The sequence below is a fragment of the Bactrocera neohumeralis genome, chromosome 6 (assembly GCF_024586455.1).
Source record: "Bactrocera neohumeralis isolate Rockhampton chromosome 6, APGP_CSIRO_Bneo_wtdbg2-racon-allhic-juicebox.fasta_v2, whole genome shotgun sequence".
Taxonomy (NCBI): domain Eukaryota; kingdom Metazoa; phylum Arthropoda; class Insecta; order Diptera; family Tephritidae; genus Bactrocera; species Bactrocera neohumeralis.
Genome location: NC_065923.1, coordinates 40335446 through 40354899, shown reverse-complemented (window position 1 = coordinate 40354899; position 19454 = coordinate 40335446). Strand labels below are relative to the sequence as shown.

At 39.6% G+C, this 19454-nt stretch overlaps 1 protein-coding gene across 3 annotated transcripts in view; it reads left to right on the top strand.

Moving 5' to 3' along the window:
- The window catches only part of LOC126763573 (bifunctional heparan sulfate N-deacetylase/N-sulfotransferase), a 294385-nt gene that overhangs the window by 27138 nt on the left and 247793 nt on the right, over positions 1-19454 (top strand). For all 3 annotated transcript variants that reach the window (XM_050481213.1, XM_050481214.1, XM_050481212.1), the window contains exon 2: positions 17982-18056. The gene's annotated coding sequence lies outside the window, so the exon portion shown is untranslated. The remainder of the gene's footprint in view (positions 1-17981; positions 18057-19454) is intronic.

Sequence of the window (19454 nt, the reverse complement as noted above, 5' to 3'; positions counted from 1 at the left end):
AGTCTCGGCAGGTACAAGGAAATGTGATAGGTCTGCTGAAGTTCGTATAATTTACGAAGTTGTAAAATCCCCTTTGTGAGACATTGAACCAACCAGTTGAATTGGCAACACACTTTTTGTGCTCTTTTGCTCTCCAAAGGGGAATTTCTTTAAAAACAAAAAAAAAAAAAAATTAGTCGAACAATTTGTACTAGCTATAGAGCAATAAAATCAAATTTTTGATGGAATATAATAATATTTCTATAGTTTAGTTTTAATGGGCGCGTATAATAGGCATTGTTCTAATTTTGATACATTGTACAAGATTTCAGAAGATCAAAGCAGTTTTTATGTTTTGTACAAAATGAATTGACATCTCTATGATCTTAAGTATTTTCATAATGTAAAAATTACTATCTTCCCCACACTGATCTTTCAAGAAAACCACGTCACTCTTTAATGCGCTATGAACAAACACTTTGCGATTATCGTTATAGTTTCGTACCTGAACTCATGTCAGGACTGTCCTTACGTAAATGCTACATACTGTCTACCATAAATCGTTCTTAGAGGCCAATCCACAGGTCGATGACGTTCAAGTTTCCTGCAACTATTTGATTGGTTTGTTGGCTGTCTCGCATGTAGCGCCGTCTTGTCGTAAGCAAAGGTCGTCCACATCAAGATCCTCCAATTCAAATACGAAAAAGTCGTTAATCATGACTTTATAGCGTTCGCCATTGACTGTAACAATGATTCCCTCTGCCCATAGAGAACACCAAATTATGACTTTTTGAGAATGTAACGATGTCTTGTGAAAATCGAGATCGACGGTCATCTCATTTCGGATCCGTTCATCGAACCTGCGACGCGCTTGATGGTCATTCGGTGTCAAATCTTGCAAGTGTTAGAATTTCTAAGCCCGCAAACTAAATTGCTTCCTCACAGTCTTCCATAAAATGAATGTACACAGCTCCAATTATTGTGCCAGATAGTCGATGGCCTCATTCGGGTCTCCTTCGATAATCTGCTTCTGTTTCGGAATAAGTGGTAAACCAAACTCAGTATAAATCAAGTAACAGCTGTCAAAAAGTACAAGTCCGAAAAAAGTTTTGCCTCATTCAAAACCAGACGTCTAAAAAAGCACCCTTTACTTTGATGATGAGGCTTTATCATACGGTTGATGATCATACTGTAAGTCAGTTTTACATTCTCTATTGAATTTTTCGATGTTTCCCATTATTATGATATTTTTGATATTGGATCATAGGGTCCTGTTAGCTCAAACGAGATAAGTAGATGTGAGTTTACGACTTTGATGGTATGACAATTTAGAGCGGCCATGCTTTATTTTAGGGTCACATCCGAGCAAAACGATCCATTACGCATTAATTTTTGCCACCACCCTGAAGTTAACGCTCCCACAACACCGATATTGAGGTGAATTGAAGAATTATATGTCTCTTGATACGCAGAGTTCTGGACGGGTTCTGGTTTCTGTATTACTTTGTTTTTGGGTCTGCGACTAATCGAATCGCAATTTGACGGTAATACGTCTGGATGGCATAACCCACAAGTTACTCAAAATTCAATTCAATAACTGAATACAATCAGACCCCAATGCAGCTATTTGGTAAAACTTAGCGAACGACATGTTTTAACCCCAACTGATACCTGAAATTAACTTATGCTGCCCACAAATACATTACAACTACAAAATATTTAGTCGATTCCATTTTATTTCCGCATAAACACTAAACCCGTCATCAGCCCTAATAATATTGTTATCACTAGCAGAACACATTTATGACCCACCATCCACCGGTTTAAGTGTCGCTTAAAAAGACGACAAATGAGCACTGCGAAATGGGCAGCGACTGTGAGCAAACCTCGCCTTGCCGCCAATTACACAATAAGGAAGCTCTGTCATTTCGATTAACCGTACGCAACCGCTGAACTATTTGACTATTTGCTCGCTGCCTCGCCTTTGATGTTCACGTTGACATTTGCACAGTTTTGTGGTGGGTGACTTAGAGTCTCCCGCTCGCCAAACAGCACAAACCATGTCATTAAGGTGTTAAATAGGTGTCCTTAAGCCGCAGAAATTACTCGGTCGCTGGGGGTGACTCTTCAACGCACCTTTACGGTTGCTTCGGCAATTTTCCGTGCATACACATTACACATGTACACGCATATAAAACCGAAGCATAAAAAGCTCATCACACTGCTTATCTACCTTGCGTAATCCTTGTGAAGAGCGCGCATCACCTTCCCGAAAAGAAAATTGCCGCTGAGAACGCGTAATGAGTGTGTTAATGAAAACTGCTTGATGTCATCTCATGTCAGTGAGTGTGCCGGCATGAGGCCATTTACCCGCCTTTCCTTCTTCTTTAGTTTCTATACTGGTTGACCACAATGGCCGCCAGCCAAACCGCTCAGTGGTTTATTTTTTTCCTTGTCATCTTCGCCCACACCCAAGACAAGTATGTAAAAGTCAAGCCATACAAAAAGCCGTTCGAGATTTGCAAGGAATTTCGTGGCTCATATTTAATGCGAAAAAGCGCAGCCAAAGTCAAATGCAAAACAAGTCAAATAGCAGCAATGCCAAGGCGCAGCTTAACTAAACTGTGGGCGTTTCACGCGGCCAATGTAAGTACTGGCAAGCGTGTTTTTAGTCGAATGCTGGCACTTTCATAACTTTATGCCTAAAAATAGCTGGAATTTTGTGGGATTGGAAATGCTGTTCTAAATAGTTTTGAGGATAATAGGGGACAGTGAACTATTCGCGACAATCCCGAAATGTAGTTCGTAGAAATTAATATGAAAAATAACGGTATTTATTATTACGCCAAAGTATTAGTCGCACCTTAAAAGCTTTTCTACACTACTTGATGAAGACCGTGAACGCAGTGGACGCACAAAAGAGATTGTTACCGACGAAAACATCAAAAAAGTCCACAAAATAATTTTGGATGACCGTAAAGTGAAGTTGTTAGAGATAGCTGAAGCTCTAAAGATATCACATTAATACAAAACAAGTTAGGAAGAGTTAAGTTCAGATAAAACCGAGTATTTTATATTCTTGCAACTTGCACGTATTAAAGCCAGCACATGTATATGAGACTTATTAGTTACATATATGGGGTCTCGAGCGAGTTTTCACCGGTTTTTCTTTATTTTAAGCACAGTAATGGACCGATCGATGGAACGATGAGCTGTACGAGATATACGACGACATTGACATAGTTGAGCGAATTAAAAGACAGCGGCTACGCTGGCTAGTTCATGTTGTCCGAATGGACGAAAACACTCCAGCTCTGAAAGTATTCGACGCAATACCCGCCGGGGGAAGCAGAGGAAGAGGAAGACCTCCACTTCGTTGGAAGGACCAAGTGGAGAAGTACCTGGCTTCGCTTGGAATATCCAATTGGCGCCACGTAGCGAAAAGAAGAAACGACTGACGCGCTGTTGTTAACTCGGCTATAATCGCGTAAGCGGTGTCTACGCCAATCAAGAAGAAGAAGAGAATGGACCATTATAAGAAAAACACGCCTTCAATTTTGTTAAGATAACTCACATATTGGCTGATGTATGCGGTATAAAGTCACGTGGAAGTTCGAAAATCATTATATTAGGTATATGGGGGCTAAGAAAAGTATTGATCCAATTCAACTCATTTTTTTAAACACAGATATACTACTATCAGGAAAGTATTCTCTCAGCATTTCAATTATATATCTCACACATTGACCGATGTCACACTGTGACATAAGCATGTTAGAATAATGTTACGTACCGAATTTGGTTAAAATTGGTTCAGCAGGTCTCGAGATATGTGTTTTCACCAAAAAGTGGACGGCGTAACGACCATCATCCATTTTTTATCCAGGTTCCCACACCATCTTGGAGGTATATTTTAACGTCTCTGGCATAAGTATTTAGTTATTGATTTATCGCGCTTTTAGTAGTTTTCAACAGTTATATGGGGAGTGAGCGGAGTTAGAATACGATTTCATCCATTTTCACTCTGCCGGTAACAGTTCTTATAATATTTGGACTGAGGGAATTTGGTTTTTGTTGCTTTAGTTACTTAAGAGATATATACATTAAACTTATAAGAGCGTGGGACCACGTCCACTTTTTCAAAATTTTTTATCCACTGATGTTCCTTGCTATTGCGATCCCCTGTTCTAAGTTACAGTTTTATATCTTAATTTAGTGCTTAATTATGATACTTTATAGGTTTTCGCTTAATAGAGTTTTGTGGGCGTGGCAGTAGTCTGATTACGCCCATCTACGAATACGTAATATATTTTCTGCCAAGGAACGCGCATACCAAGTTTCATCAAGATATCTAAATTTTTTACTCTAGTTACAGCTTGTACGGACTAACGGACAGACAGACTGTTACACGGATTTCAATTGGATTGTCAAGAAAGTATCGGGAATCTTAAGATTTTGACTAATCTAGTAAAAATCAAATCAGTGAAAGTTTTGCGCTGAGCAGTTCATGGATAAAATGGAAGATCTAACTATAAATAAAACTCTACCAAGCAATGTTGCAAGTTTTTCTGTAAAATTTGTTTGTTCGAGACTTTATCTATTTCGTTTTTGGGAAGAACATTTCCAACTGACTGCGGTTGGTGCGGTATTTCAAACTTTATAATATTTAATCTGTGCTATCTTAAATTACGAAATAAAGTCTGAAGGTATAAATGTCTCTTTTAGGAGTTCGTTTTATAGCTCTCTGCACAAGCTACTTAAAATATCTCCACCTGCAGTAGACATTCAGAACATGGTTAAACAATTTTTAATATTTAAACCTATCTTCGCAAAAATTTGCTAAGCGGCGAATCGAACAAACAACTCGGCAGCTAATAGAGAAAAAGCAAGCGTGTGTACCATTTTAATGAGGCAATCAAACAACATACTCAACATATTTATCTTTATCTTGTAATAAATTAAATAACTAACGGGATTGCCTACTTACAGCTACATTCCTCTCCAACACAACCGCCTGCACAACTTTGCGGAATTTCGCTGCCAACAAGAAAATTTCGAAGCGCGCATAATTTTGTGTGTTGCTCTCTAATTTGTTTACTCACTAATTTCGTTTTTGTTTGGCCAAAAATTTAGATATCTGCAAATTTGCGCCAAGTAAATATTAAATGTTTAGTTTGTGCCTGCCTTTTTTGCTTTTCTTGCATTCCCACTAAATTGTCGTCAATTTAGTTGTTGCTGGCTGTTGTTGTTAGTGTTGATAAATTCCAGTTCACGTCTATCAGCATCTTCTGCGCCTCTTGGCTTTTAGCACTTCAACTTTTTGCTTTTGCTTTCGCTACCTAACTTTATTGCTGGCTTGTTGTTGTTTTCTTATGTCTAAATGAGAAATGAGTTAACAGAGGTGCCGCCGCTACCTAACAGATGTTACGCTCGGCGCAAATATTTTAATGTCTTCAATAAAAATGCTAAATCTGCATAAATGTGTTTAGGTCGTCTTTTATTGTTCGGAGTCATCTTGTTAGTGTTAATTTTGCACATTTTTTCAGCTGTGGAATCTAATTAATGGCTTCAAGTGGCCAGCTGTTTTCACATACATACATACCGCTTTTGTCGAATATATGAATGAGTTTAGGCACGTATTCCTATCCTACCGTCATGTCTTGTTTTTATTGAATTAACTTCTTTAGTTGCAAAAATTTCTCGAATTTTATACCTGTTTTATGAAGATGTCCGAATGTGACTGATTCTTCCGGGTATCTAAAAAAATTAAATCAACCAGGTTTTGGGTGTTAAGAACTCGTTTTTAGTTTTACGAATTAGGGTTGTGTTCTCTTAAATTATATTCATAAAAAATGCTTGATGATGAATTTTTTGCACGCAATTTTACTGACAAACCTAGACACGGAATAGCCTTGAGACCACTCGGAAGATTGCCTCTTTGTCTCGGGATCATACTCAAAAATCCATGACTCGTCGTCACCTGTAATTACGTTATTCAAAAATTGGGGGTCACTTTCACACATGTTCAAATTTTCTTGGCACACTTTCACTCGCCGCAATTCTGGTCGTCCTTGCGGATGTTCAAGTGCTCCGTCAAAATGTCATGACCGTCAGATTTTGATAAATTTAACATCTGGGCAATTAAACGAATACTTAGTCGACTGACTGGTCTGAGTTCAAAACTTTGCGCACATGAGTAGCATAGTCGGTGTTTGTCGAAACAGCATGTCTCCCAGCACGGTCTTCATCAGCGACCCCTTCCCGGCCCTTCAAAAAGGTCTGATGCCACCGAAACACACCACTTATTGCTAAAGCAATATCTGGGTAAGCCTGCTTGATCATATCAAACGTCTTTGTCGCAGATTTACAGAGTTTCACCCAAAATTTAATCGCGTACCTCTGCGCTAACGAACGCTGCATTTTCGGCTTGCACCGCTCTCAGAAACACGTCGCGAGAAATGTTTGTCCTGACTCTCCGGGTGCTCGGAGACAACTGACCAGTCGCTCGTTCGTTAGCTACGAACGAATCTCTACCGAATCCAGTCGATGCGCGCACGCTCCGAAGTACAGTCACGGCGGAAGAAAATCAGTCCTATTACTTTCCGGACAAACCCTGTATTTCCTTTTTTTCGACGTGCTGATCATCAGTTGCTGTTGATGGCCGCCCTGGACATGATTTGTCGTCAACGTGTTCTTGACCCTTTTTCAATAATTTGTACCAATCAAAAACTTGTCCGCGACAAACAATTATTACAGAAGGTCTTGTCCAACATCCTGGACGTTTCGGCGTCAGAAATTTAATTCCGTACACAAAATTTAATAGAATCTTTGTTGAATAATTTCACTCATGGTAAAAATCGCCGAATGCATTTTATGGACTTCAGGAAGGCTATCTATTTTTTGACCACAGTAGTACTCCAAAACTATTAGGGAATATTTCGTGCTTTTTTGTTGTAGCCTATAAGACTAGGGGAATGGAAAACCCCTCCAAATAAGTTCCTGAATTTTTTCGACTTTGCTCTAATACAAAGTTCATCATCTCTTCACATAGCAACTCATCACTGCCACCATTAAGTAGATTAAGGGAAATAGTAACCTATTAGATGGAACATTATGAGGTTGGTAAATATGTTTGCCGAACCTGGAAGTATCGCAAGAAGACCATATTAACAAGTTCTACATGTTCGTGTAAAAGAAACAATTGCGACTGTTGCATCGTCAATTCAGGGAACTCCAACAGTTTCGACTCGCAACTAATCGGCGCAACTTGAAGTTGGCAGACGGTCATTACAACGAATAATTCGTGATGATTTAAACCTGTTTCCGTACAAAGTTTAAGTAACACGCCGCTTGAACCCTCTAGATTTGCCTATTTGCCTGGAATTGTGCCGAAAAATGTTTGAAATGGTCGAAGAATATAATAATCTGATAAATTGCCTGTTTATGTCTGACGATGCCCAGTTTGATTAAAAGAGAAATGTAAACAAGCGAAATTGCCCTATATGGAGTGAATAAAAACCAGAAATAATCCACGGAACTTCACCCGAAACGATTCCATGTGTGACTGGTGTATTGTCGTACCATACTTCTTTGAAGAGAAACAGTAACTGTTAATGGGTACCATTATTTAAAGATGTTGAATGAGTTTTTTGTCATAGAACTGCGCCGAAGACGTACCCCTTTGAATAGCGTTTGGTTCCAGCAAGATGGGGCAACTGCTCATACAGCCCATACAGCCAAACCTGTTATTGCGGCGCTTGAACGAAAATTTGAAAACAAATTAATATCAAGAATCTTCCCTTACCGTTGGCCCGAAGGTCATCTGACCTGTCTGCACCAGTTTTGCTTTTATGGGATTACTAGTGGATCCGGCCACGCGTTGCTGCGGTATACATTTTATAGTATTATTCATATAATAAACTATTTAATACAGTGAAAATTTAATTTACGAATAAAGGCGAAACCGATTTTGTCGGTATAAGAATCCAGGGGATTGTACTTGAGGTTCAATTTGAATATGTTCATACAAATAAATGTCAATGGAAAAAATAACAAATTTAAGGCTGTTTTCTCAGTGAGGTTAACCTCATCTGTCAGTTCTAGTTAAAAAAAGGTTCTTTACCGAAAGCAGGAACATTGCTTAAGTTTACCAGAACTTAACAGACAATCATGCTAACGAAATATTGAGAAAATGGCCCTTAAGATTTTACATTTTACTGAAAATTATAATTACAGTTGAACTTTCCTGACTCGAATGACCATAATCCACAAAAAAACTTCGAGTTTTGGCAGGAAATTTGTTCGCAATTTAACTTTTATTGCTAATTCAAGAGTTCGAGTTATTTAGAACTTCGAGTTATAGAAGTTTGAGTTATGGAAGTTCAACCATTGTACAAAACAAAACCCAGAAATATGACTGAATTGAAGCAGTCCAATAAATCGATAATTGAGGCAAACTCGACTTTAATCCTTCAGGCGGAATGAATAATTATACCCTTAAACAGGGTATATTAAGTTTGTCTAGAAGTTTGTAACACCCAGAAGCAAGCGTCGGAGACCCTATAAAGTATATACATATATAAATGATCAGTATGTTGAGCTGAGTCGATTTAGCAATGTCCGTCTGTCTGTCTGTCCCTCCGTCTGTCTGTATACTCGTATATATACGAACTATTCCCTCAGTTTTTAAGATATCGTTTTGAAATTTTGTAAACGTCATTTTCTCTTCAAGAAGCTGCTCATTTGTCGGAACTGCCGATATCGGAACACTATAACATATAGCTGCCATACAAACTGAAAGATCGGGATCAAGTTCTTGTATGGAAAACATTCACATTTGACAAGATACATTTACGAAATTTGGTACAGATTATTTTCTAAGGCAACAATGTAATTTCCGAAAAAGATCGGTTAACTATAGCATATAGCTGCCATACAAACTGAACGATCGGAACAAATGCTTGCGTGGGAAACTTCCTCATTTGACGATATATCTTCACCAAATTTAGTATGAGTTATTGTTCATAGAAATTATGTAATATCGAAAGAAATAGTTCAGATCGGCTTACTATAGCATATAGCTGCCATACAAACCGTACGATCGGAATCAAGGGCTTGTATGGAAAACTTTCGCATTTGTTGTGCTGTCTTCACGAAACCCTGTACATACTATATATTGGCAATCACGTGATAAACTATAAATTGCTCTTTATTTATGCGCTCGAAGTGACATACAAACTAAATTTTACGAGCTCATGTCAACGGAACATTCAATATTTGCTGGTTTCGGTGTTCCAACAGCAAAGTATGTGTGTATTTTCATTTTGCCGCGCAAAGCAAATCAATAAAAGAGCCAGAGAATGACGTGTTTACCTCGCCATTTTGGTTGAATAAACAAAGGAAATAATAAATTCGTTTTAGTGCCTTTTGTCCAGCGCACACAACAACAACAACAAATCCAGCGCAAAACTAATAAAAGCGAAAATTGCTCAAAATTTGCGTCGCCGACGTGACCACAAACCGACTTATGGCTACAGACCTGCCTACCTACTATGGCTGCGCTAGCTGTCTGTCTGGCCGCTGCTTCGCTTAATGAGAATTTCGGACAATCGTAATTCAAGCGTAATTAATGTCCAACAAAAACCGAATAGACACGATAGTCATCACTGGATCCTTCGGCTGCGTAGTGTGCTTGTATTGATCCCTGTGTGTGTGTGTGTGTGTGTAGTTGTGTGTGCTATTGCCCTCAGCGTGCTGCCGCGTAGGCAATTAGGACACAAATTTAATGATGCGTTGTTGTTATTGTTTTTGTTTTTCTCCTATTTCCTTTTTTGCTGCTTTGCACAATGTAAATATCTCGAAATGCCAGCTTCGGCATGTACAAACGTTATGATAAGAAAAAGCAAGCGCTAACCTCAAACTCGCGCTGACCGAAAAGCAATCAATCAATCACAAATCATGCACTCAACTGGTGTATTGGAAAAGCTGATGCGCGTCCGTTACATACATACACCGACGTCCAAGCAAAGAAATTTCGATAAGCTTTGTGTTGGAGTGGACTGAGCGCTTGTGCAGCGCTTTCTTGCTTTTAGCGTTGTAAGAATGACCCCCGCCATGCTCTCAATTTCAACTGCAGACTTTCGTAATTGTTCGAAAGTGCGCGGCACCCCTTAATGGCAACCAGCAGCTATTACTCATATTCCATGTTTCCTACACTTGTTTCTACCTTCCACAGTCTGGCTGTCACTCAACCAACATACAAGGTCCTGGCTTAGCGCCAAAGCCGTGCTACGCGACCTGCCGATATCCGTGAATGACAAGTGTACTTCCTCCGCCACCCCCTCTCCACTTCCACACGCGCCGTACGCAAGCGACTACGTCAGCGTTTGTCCGTTAGAAACGCAATCGTTTGATTTGTTGCCATTCATTGGCGCGCCGTACGCATGCGGCAGGACTTGTCCGACTCGAACGTGCCTTGAGTCGCTTGCAAAGCACAGCGTCAACTCAAGTGCATGCTGCCCATTTCCCCACTCATTTCGCTCATTGATTGTTTGTTGCGTTGTTGTTGACTTACATGTCCGTCCATCAGTTCAATATGTGTCGCATTGCAGCGCATGGAAACGCATAAACAACTTTAAATGCAGTGTTGTGTAAAAAAATAGCCGTTATGTAGCACAACCTGTGCGGGCACGTAGTAATAGTCGCGCTCTTTTTTGTCTCGTCCAAATGCAATTTGTACGTACATTGCACTCCCGAGTCCATTTGGTGCAGCGTATTGTCCCCTATCTAGCACATATTTCTTTTCCCGAGTTTTAGTTTACCTTTTGCTTTATAATTCTATTGCCGTTTTGATTCCAGCACGTGCACTCTTATTGCTGCACTGTGCGCCTAACTCAATCGTTTCCAGGGCAAAAAATGTGTTGCCTGCGAGCTTTGTGCTTTGAGTATGACAATTTCTGCGAAGCTGAAGCTTGTTAAGGATTGAAAATGAAAGAAACGATTTCGTGCTGCCACTGATATTAATATTAAGTTGTCACAACTGTCGACGTTTAATGACTTTTTACTAAAGAGTTCGTAGTACATATTTCAGAGTATATTAGTTTCTCGTGCACTATGGTACATTCGAAATGAAAATATTCACAAAGATCCTGTTATTCCCATGGAAAAAGAGGAGAACAACTACAATCTAGTAATCAAACCCGGCTTCTAAAGGGCAAGGTATCATCAACAAGTAAGGAAAAGTTAAGTTCGGGTGTAACCGAACATTTTATACTCTCGCAACTTTCACGGATTAAAGCCGGAACAATTTTTTCCCGAATCCGCTTTTACTGTGTCGGTAGGTGTGCTTCAGGGATTTGTACTTAGCAAATTTGGTTATTGTATCTTAAATGGTTTTGCAGATATGTAACGGGTGATCCAAGTAGATGCACTTTTTTCAGTTTCGAGCCCAGCTGTCATGTTATTTTTTAGTAATGTTTGACATTTCATCATGAAAATATTTACGCCTGAAGGAAGTCTACAAATCGTTCAACTTTATTACGGAAATTGAAGTTCTGTAAAGTATGTGTTTCGCAACCGTCGCTCATCCTATGATCAACATAATCGGCCTACTGAGCGTACTATTCGCAACACCATCACCCATCTTGAGACCCACCATTCATTATTGGATAATATTCCACCGAATAGACCACGTCCAACACGCAGTGAAGATAATATTGCAGCCGTAGCGGATAGTGTACACGAAGACCGTGGAGAGTCCATTCAGCGCCTTTCGCAGCAACTCGGACTGACGTATGGAACAACTTTGCGCATTTTACGTCAAGATCTTAAATTCCAAGCGTACAAAATACAGTTTGTGCAAGAACTGAAACCGCACGTCCTTTCCATCGCTTCGCTCTATGGGCTCTTTAAAATTTCCAAGGAGCATCCGACGTTTTCGAGCCAAATTTTGTTCAGCGATGAGGCCCATTTCTGGCTCAATGGGTATGTAAACAAGCAAAATTGCCGCATTTGGAACGAAGAGCAACCTGAAGAGATTCAAGAGCTGCCATTTCATCTATATAAAATAACGGTTTGGTGTGGCTTGTGGGCCGTTGGAATCTTCGGTCCATATTTCTTCAAAACGGTCGGTGCCGGTGAGACTGTTATCTCGAGCACATTTGGTTTCAACAAGACAGTGATCGCATCAATCAATGAATTTATTGAGAGAACATTTCGATGAGCAGTTAGTTTCACGTTTTGAGCCCGTCGATTGGCCACCACGATCTTGTGTTATCGTTAGACCCTTTCCTGTGGGAATATGTAAAGTCTAAAGTCTATGTGGACAATCCCGCTTCAATTCAGGACTTGGAGTAAACATTACGTGTGTCATTCGACAGTCCAAATGTTCCAACGAGTCGTCGAAAATTGAACTCAACGGATTGACCAACTGATATAGCTGCGACCAACATTTGAAAGAGATAATCTTCAAAAAATAAATACGAAGGAATGTTCTTTCGAATTATAATAAACCTTCGCCATTAAATTTGAAGTTTCTGTGATTTTTCCTTAAACAAGCAGGGAACCTCGAAATAGATCAACCTTGTAGCTTGTATATACTAAACAAGCGGGAACTAGTCCCTCAGTCTTTGAGATATCGATCATACGTCCTTTTCTCCCCAAGAAGCTTTTCATTTGTCGGAACCGCCGATAACGAACAGACAGATTCAACTAAACCTTAAACTAGTTTAGAGTTCTATACAACGCTTTTATTTGACAAGATATCTTCATGGAATTTGATATAAGTAGTTTATTTTCCAAGGCAACCCTCTGAAGAAATTATACATATATACAAACTGAACGATCAAAATAAAGTTCTTGTACAGAAACTCCTTTAGGGTATTCTAGGTTCGAATAACGTTTTTTCTTGTTTATGGCTAAAAATGTTGCCTTATGGTAAAGGTATATAACATTTCGGTGACTTCAACTTAAGTGTTCCGTGGCATATTGCCCTTCTTTTTGTCTCAAATAATGTTGAACGGTATATCAAGAACTCCTTCATATTCTGTTTTGTATACTCATTTTTCAACATGAAAAAAACTTGATTACCGAGTTTCGGCATTATCGATCTCATCACACCGTGTCTCTTGATTTTTCGCTTTTCTTTGGTTTGGTCAACAATTATCTTAGTTGCTGTGGTAGTTGACAATGGCTGCCTGGGCGAGTATACAGAACGAAATTGCGTTTTGTTGTTGCTGCTTGCAACAATGGAAACCAAAACAAACGCATGCCAACACGAACAAAAAACCACAAAAATTGCTAACGCTATTGTCGTGCATTTCCACTGCTGATGTTGTTGTTTTTTTGTTGTAATTGCTGTTTAGACTGCTTATGTTGCTGCTATTGTTTTTTTTTTTGTTTTCACCACTATTGTTGCAGTTATTGTTGTTTTTGTTTGCATCATTGTTGTTGTTGTTATTGTTTTCACCACTGTTGTTGCTGTTATTGTTATTTTTGTTTGCATCGCTGTTGTTGTTGTTATTGTTTTCACCACTATTGTTGCTGTTATTGTTGTTTTTGCTTGCATCATTGTTGTTATTGTTTTCATCACTATTTTTGGTGTTATTGTTGTTTTTATTTTGCATTATTGTTGTTGTTTTTGTTTTCACCACTGTTGCTGCTGCTATTGGTTCCACCAGTATTATTGTTGCCTTTTTTTTGTTTTGGCTTGCATCATTATTGTTACTGTTATTTTAGTTGTTGTTATGCTGTCAATCGTTGTTGTTTCTGGCAGTGTATGTTTGCTCCGTCGATTGCATGTGTGTGTATTTGTATATGTATGTGTGCTCCAATGTCTACAGAATGTCGCATATGTCTTGCATGCTGTCAACTCCTCCTGCACGCTTTAATTTACCGCCACACACACACACCAACACACATGTAAACACATGTAAAAGCTTTCACTGTTATTGTTGTTGTAATAGTGCGGCCCTCACCACTTAAATGGCTGCAGTCATAGACAGGTTTTATTGCCAATTGCAACAGCACACGCACATGCAAGCAAACCGACGGCATCATACGCCAGCGTCGTCGGCTCTTAACCACACAATCCTACCAATAAATATTCGCAAAGCAAAACAACACGTCCTTGTAACATTACAGCGCACGTGGGCAGTGTGTGTGTGTGTGTGTGTGTAGGTGTATGACTGTATGCGTGTGCTTGTGTAAATGTCTGTGTGTGTGCAGTTGTTGCAGTTTTTCAGCCGCTCTCCACCGCCAATTTGATTGCCTCGTTTGCTCGTTGAGTCGTCGTCGTGCCCTTCTGGCTGCGGCGCTGGTCGGTACGAAGCAATTGATTGTTCATTGCTTGGCATTTCGGGGCCAACATTGTGTTAAGTTGCCAGCCATTTGGCAATTTTTGAAATTGAGTAGCAGTTGCTAACACTGCGGGTGGTGGTGGAGAGGCGCGTAGCTGGCATTTTGATGTTCGTATTTAGGTGCTTGTATGAATGTGTTTGTATGTGCGTGCTTGTATGAATGTGTTTGTATGTCTGTGTTTGTATGTCGGCGTTTGTGTTTGTACTATATACATATATGTATGTATGTGTTTGGGTGTGTGCGCATTGGCGCCGCAAAATATGCTACAACTGCTGATGATTATGCTGCTAGCAATTTTTCAATTTTTACTGCTTCTCCATTGACTCTTTGACTTTTGGTCCGAGCATAAGCATTCACACTGTTGCTTAGCTAACGGACAGGCTTCAAAAGCCATCAATATCCTTGAGTATGAACTTAGCACACAGCAATGCCGTTAGTTGTTGCTCTTCAAGGCATTTCCAATATTTACAGCGCGCAATTATTATTGTCGAGTGCGCTTTGTTTGCTCGGCGTCGTAGTAATTAATTTCATATCTTTGTATAATTGACAAGAAACTCATTAAAACTTAGCCAACTAGATTTCCGCATTGCTTTGTCTTCGCTACTTTGATTTATGCAAAGAATTTCATTAGCTCTCACTAACACCACGGACACTACAGAAGCTGCGACTGTCATTAGCGCGCCAAGGTCTAAAGGGCAGCGCGTAAAAAGTGCATAAAGGCAAAGGCAAAGAAGCGTCAACTCGCTGGCGCAACTTTTGTACTTTAACATAATTACCAACTTGTCATAACTTCATTTTGTCGTACAGCAAAAGTAAAAATGTGCATGAGAAATATTCATTCAAAGAAAAAATCGAGCGCCATAAGCCAAATCTGCACGGCTGACATTGTTGCAGCAGCCATGAAAAGGTTGCAACTTCCTGAAAGTAGTATAAATGGTGTAGCAAATGCACGAATGTAAAGTATAGTGAAAGTTAGGCAGCCTCGCCACCCGCTTCCCACCACACACCACACAGTAGCCTTGCCCTGCTGGCGCGTTGCACATAATTACAATCTTGCCGTGGCACTTTTCGCTTGTTGCCGCTGACGCAAAGCCTTCGCTGCAATTTCAACGAAAGAAATCGAAATTACATACATACATATATATACATATGTATATGTATATGTATATTAATGCTTCGTTGCTGGCGTAGTTAGCAGCGCACATCGCTTTTAATGTGCCACAAAATGTTGCAGTGGCAGTTGTGAATTTTAATTAATTTTAATTATGCGTTGCGTGCATTTTTTGTGTCAACTCACCAACTTGCTAACCGCCAAACTTATGCTCGCCCATACATACACACACATAACTGTAAGTGCACAACTACATTTGCATAAAAAGCCCGCCATATTAAACGACATAAAATATTTATGCGCGTGTGTGACGCATATGCCACAAGTGACAGGTGACGTGCGGCTTGCTTGCGGATTTATGTGTTTTAGTTCTCTGCCTTGCTTGCAGCTCAAATTGTTGCGTGGTTTTTATTCTCTAATTGAATTGAAAGTGATATTATTTTATATTTAATCAGAAAGTAACTGTTAACATATTCTAGTCAAAGCAATCTCTTCTCTTAATATTTATGCGCTGAAGTATTTTAAGCTTGCCCTGATGTTTGTAATACCCAAAAGGTAACGTCAAAGGCCCCAATAAAATATATATATGTAGGTAGGTAGAGCGGCTGTCCAACGACCCACCTAGGCCTTTAGGAGGTCCATTGTGTTACCACTGGGGCTAAAGAACACATGAAGTTCATCAGTATGAAAAGTTTTATCTGTCCTCCGAAACATCGACAACATACCCCCGACCGACCGCTAGTTGCTATTCTCTTCCTGTATAGATCCTTACATTCGCATAGAAGATCTTTAATTGTCTCCTCCTCTTCTGAAAAGTGATCTATTTCAACCTCTTTTTTTAAAGATAAAACACAGAAACTTCAAATTTAATGGATAATTTTTAACATCATTCGAAAGAACATTCTTTAGCATATATTTTTTTCTAGATTATCTCTTTCAAATTTTGTCCGCGGCTACGTCTCAGAAAATCCATCCTTTGAGTCCAACTTTCCATGACTTCTTCCAGCATTTCGACTGGTAATTGGCGAAAGATACGCGTGATGTTTTGCTCCGAGGCCTGAATCGAAGCGGGATTGTCCGCATAGACTTTAGACTTTATATATCTCCACAGGAAAAATCTAACGATAACACAAGATCGTGGTGGCCAATCTATCAGCCCAAAACATGAAATTATCTGCTCACCGAAGTGTTCTCTCAATAAATTCATTGATTGAAGCGATGTGTGGGAAGTGACGCTGTCTTTTTTAAACCAAATGTCACCGAGATCAGGAGCTTCAGTTTCATGCATAAAATAGTCGGTTATCATGGAGCGATAACGTTCCTCATTGACGGCTACGCTTTCACCGGTGTCATTTTTAAAAAAATATGAACCGATGATTCCCCAGCGGCCCACAAACCACATCAATCCGTTGCTTTTTCTGGATGAAATGGCAGCTTTTGAAACTCTTCAGGTTTCTCCTCGTTCCAAATGCAATAATTGTCTTCTTTAAGTACCTATTGAGCCAGAAATGGGTATCATCGCTGAACAAAATTTGGCTAAAAAACGTCGGATCTCCTTGGAACTTCTCAAGAGCCCATAGAGCGAAGCGATGTCGCTTTTGAAACCTGTATTTTGTACGCTTTCAATTTAAGATCTCGACGTAAAATGCGCCAATTGGTTCCATACGACTACGAACGGCGCCGAATCGACACTCCACGGTCTTCCTGTATATTTTCTTCACTGCGTGATGGACGTGGTCTATTCAGTCGAATATTATCCAATAATGAATGCTTGGTCTCACGATGGATGATGTTGTTGCGAATAGTACGCTCAGTTGGCCGATAATGTTGACCATAAGTTGAGCAAAGCGCGCGAAACACATTCTTTACAGAACGTCAATTTTCGTAATAAAGTTGAACGATTTGTAAGGCGTAAGTCTTTCCCTGATAAAATGTCAAAAACAATACTAAACAAAAATAACTTGACAGCTTGACAGAACTCACGTGTGATCTGTCAGCTGTTAAAAAAAGTACCTCTACTTGAATCATCGGTTACTCCCTGACAGCTTCTACAATAGTCATTTTATAACTTTCCTAGTCTACTGGCATGTGTGCCAGAGAGCTCACTTTGGACCAAAAACAATGACGAGTTGATAATTGCAACAGTTGGCTGGCGAGGTTATGAGTGTCTTGAAAAGTGTGTAGGTCGAAATGCTGACAAAATTCCATGAATTGGGCTTCGAATTACTTCCGTATCCACCGTTTTCTCCAGACGTGGCCCTGTGACTTGTTTCTTTATGAATTAACTAATATTTTACGTTACTCTCTTTTCTCAGCCAAGAACTCAGCCTCTTATCTCGGAACCGCCGATATCAGACTACTATAGCATATATATAACTGCCATACAATCTGAAAGATCAAAAACAAGTTCTTGCATGGAAGCTTTTGTATTTGTAAAGGTTATTATAGCTTCGTTGCAACCGAAGTTATGTTCTTTTCTTTTTTAAATGTTCTTTTCTCTGAATAGTATTTATCAATATTTCTTTTTCTTTTGCAGAAACATTTTATATCGTACATCGAATGCTAAATTTCTACGTTGACACCGAAGATCTTGTGGCGAATAACTAAAAAGGTAAGCAAAACTTCGATGCATGTTTTACAGCTGACAGCTGACTTACACTTATACCTATCAATTGACAATAGTAAAACTGAGTTAAAAAGATCCCTTAGATCACAGCCTTTCTCGACTGTTAGTCAATGTTTTCAAACTATTCCTAGTTTTTTGTTCGTCATAGTTAATTTAAGACAAAAGTTGAACCTTTAAACCGAAAAGAAATCTGCGTTAGTTTCTTTAAATAAACTTAAAAAGTCCCTTACAATTAATATATACTATTAAGACTGTATTAAGAATAAGTAGTACACTAAACAATTACAAGAATTAAAAAATATATGTCCCATACGCGCGAAGCAAACGCCCGAATACACTCTACACAAAATTTAATCCACCCAACGCATTTATCGTGTGGAAACTTCATCAAAAGAAAACCCTCTGAGATATCATGGTACGTGCGTACATTTTAGGGTGGTTCTGAAAGCTAAAATTTTTCATACTAGTTCCGTCAATATATATGTATATTTAGCGTTAACACCTTTACCAGTTATCTTGCCCGTCTTTCCTACTTGTGGCGCATGTTAAAGCTTTTATGCGAAAGCAAAGGGTTTTAAGTGAAACTGAGGTTCGAAAAGAGTCCGCCTTTGAAATAGTTTCTGATATGGTCGGATTTGGAAAGTGTAATTGTAGCATATCTTTCAGAGTTAGGCATAAGGCAACCTTTTAAGTTGATGGACAACTGCAGTATATTTCAAGCTCAGGTTTTTGCTATTGCGAAATCCACGGCGCTGGCTTCTAATACACCTGCAGGAAATTCCAGAGTCAACATCTACGCATGCAGCAATCAAGGCAGTAACCTCGTATCGCACATCGGTCCAGAAATGTCTTGGGAAGCAGGGCAGCAGTTAAAAGCTTCCACTGGATGCCAGGCCGCATAGGCATAGAGGGCAATGAAATAGTGGACGAGATTGCCAAGAAAGGTGTATGGCTAACATCCGAAAACGTAATCAACATTAAGAAACCCAGAAGCAGGGTGAAGAAAATCAATCACCTGATGGAAAGAGCTACCTGGGTGCAAAACGGTAGATCGAAAGTACACAAAATTCCTATTGGCATTCGATAGAAGAGACTGTAGGAACATGATGGAAATACTAACTGGTGGCGACATATGCTCGCAGGATGGGGCTGATAGATCGACAAGACTGCAGGAAATGTCTAGAGCAGGTCGCCAGGGAAACAATAGAGCATCTCTTGTGCACGTGTCCCGCATTGGCAAGATTACTCTGTAAGCATCTGGGGTTCCCACAGTATGTCCTGGCGGAGGTATCGATAGTGAGTCCGCGAAGTCTGTTAAAATTCGCGTCAAGCGTAGGTATCATAAAGGATGACTACTCCTCAAGATCTAGAACTGAGTTCCGT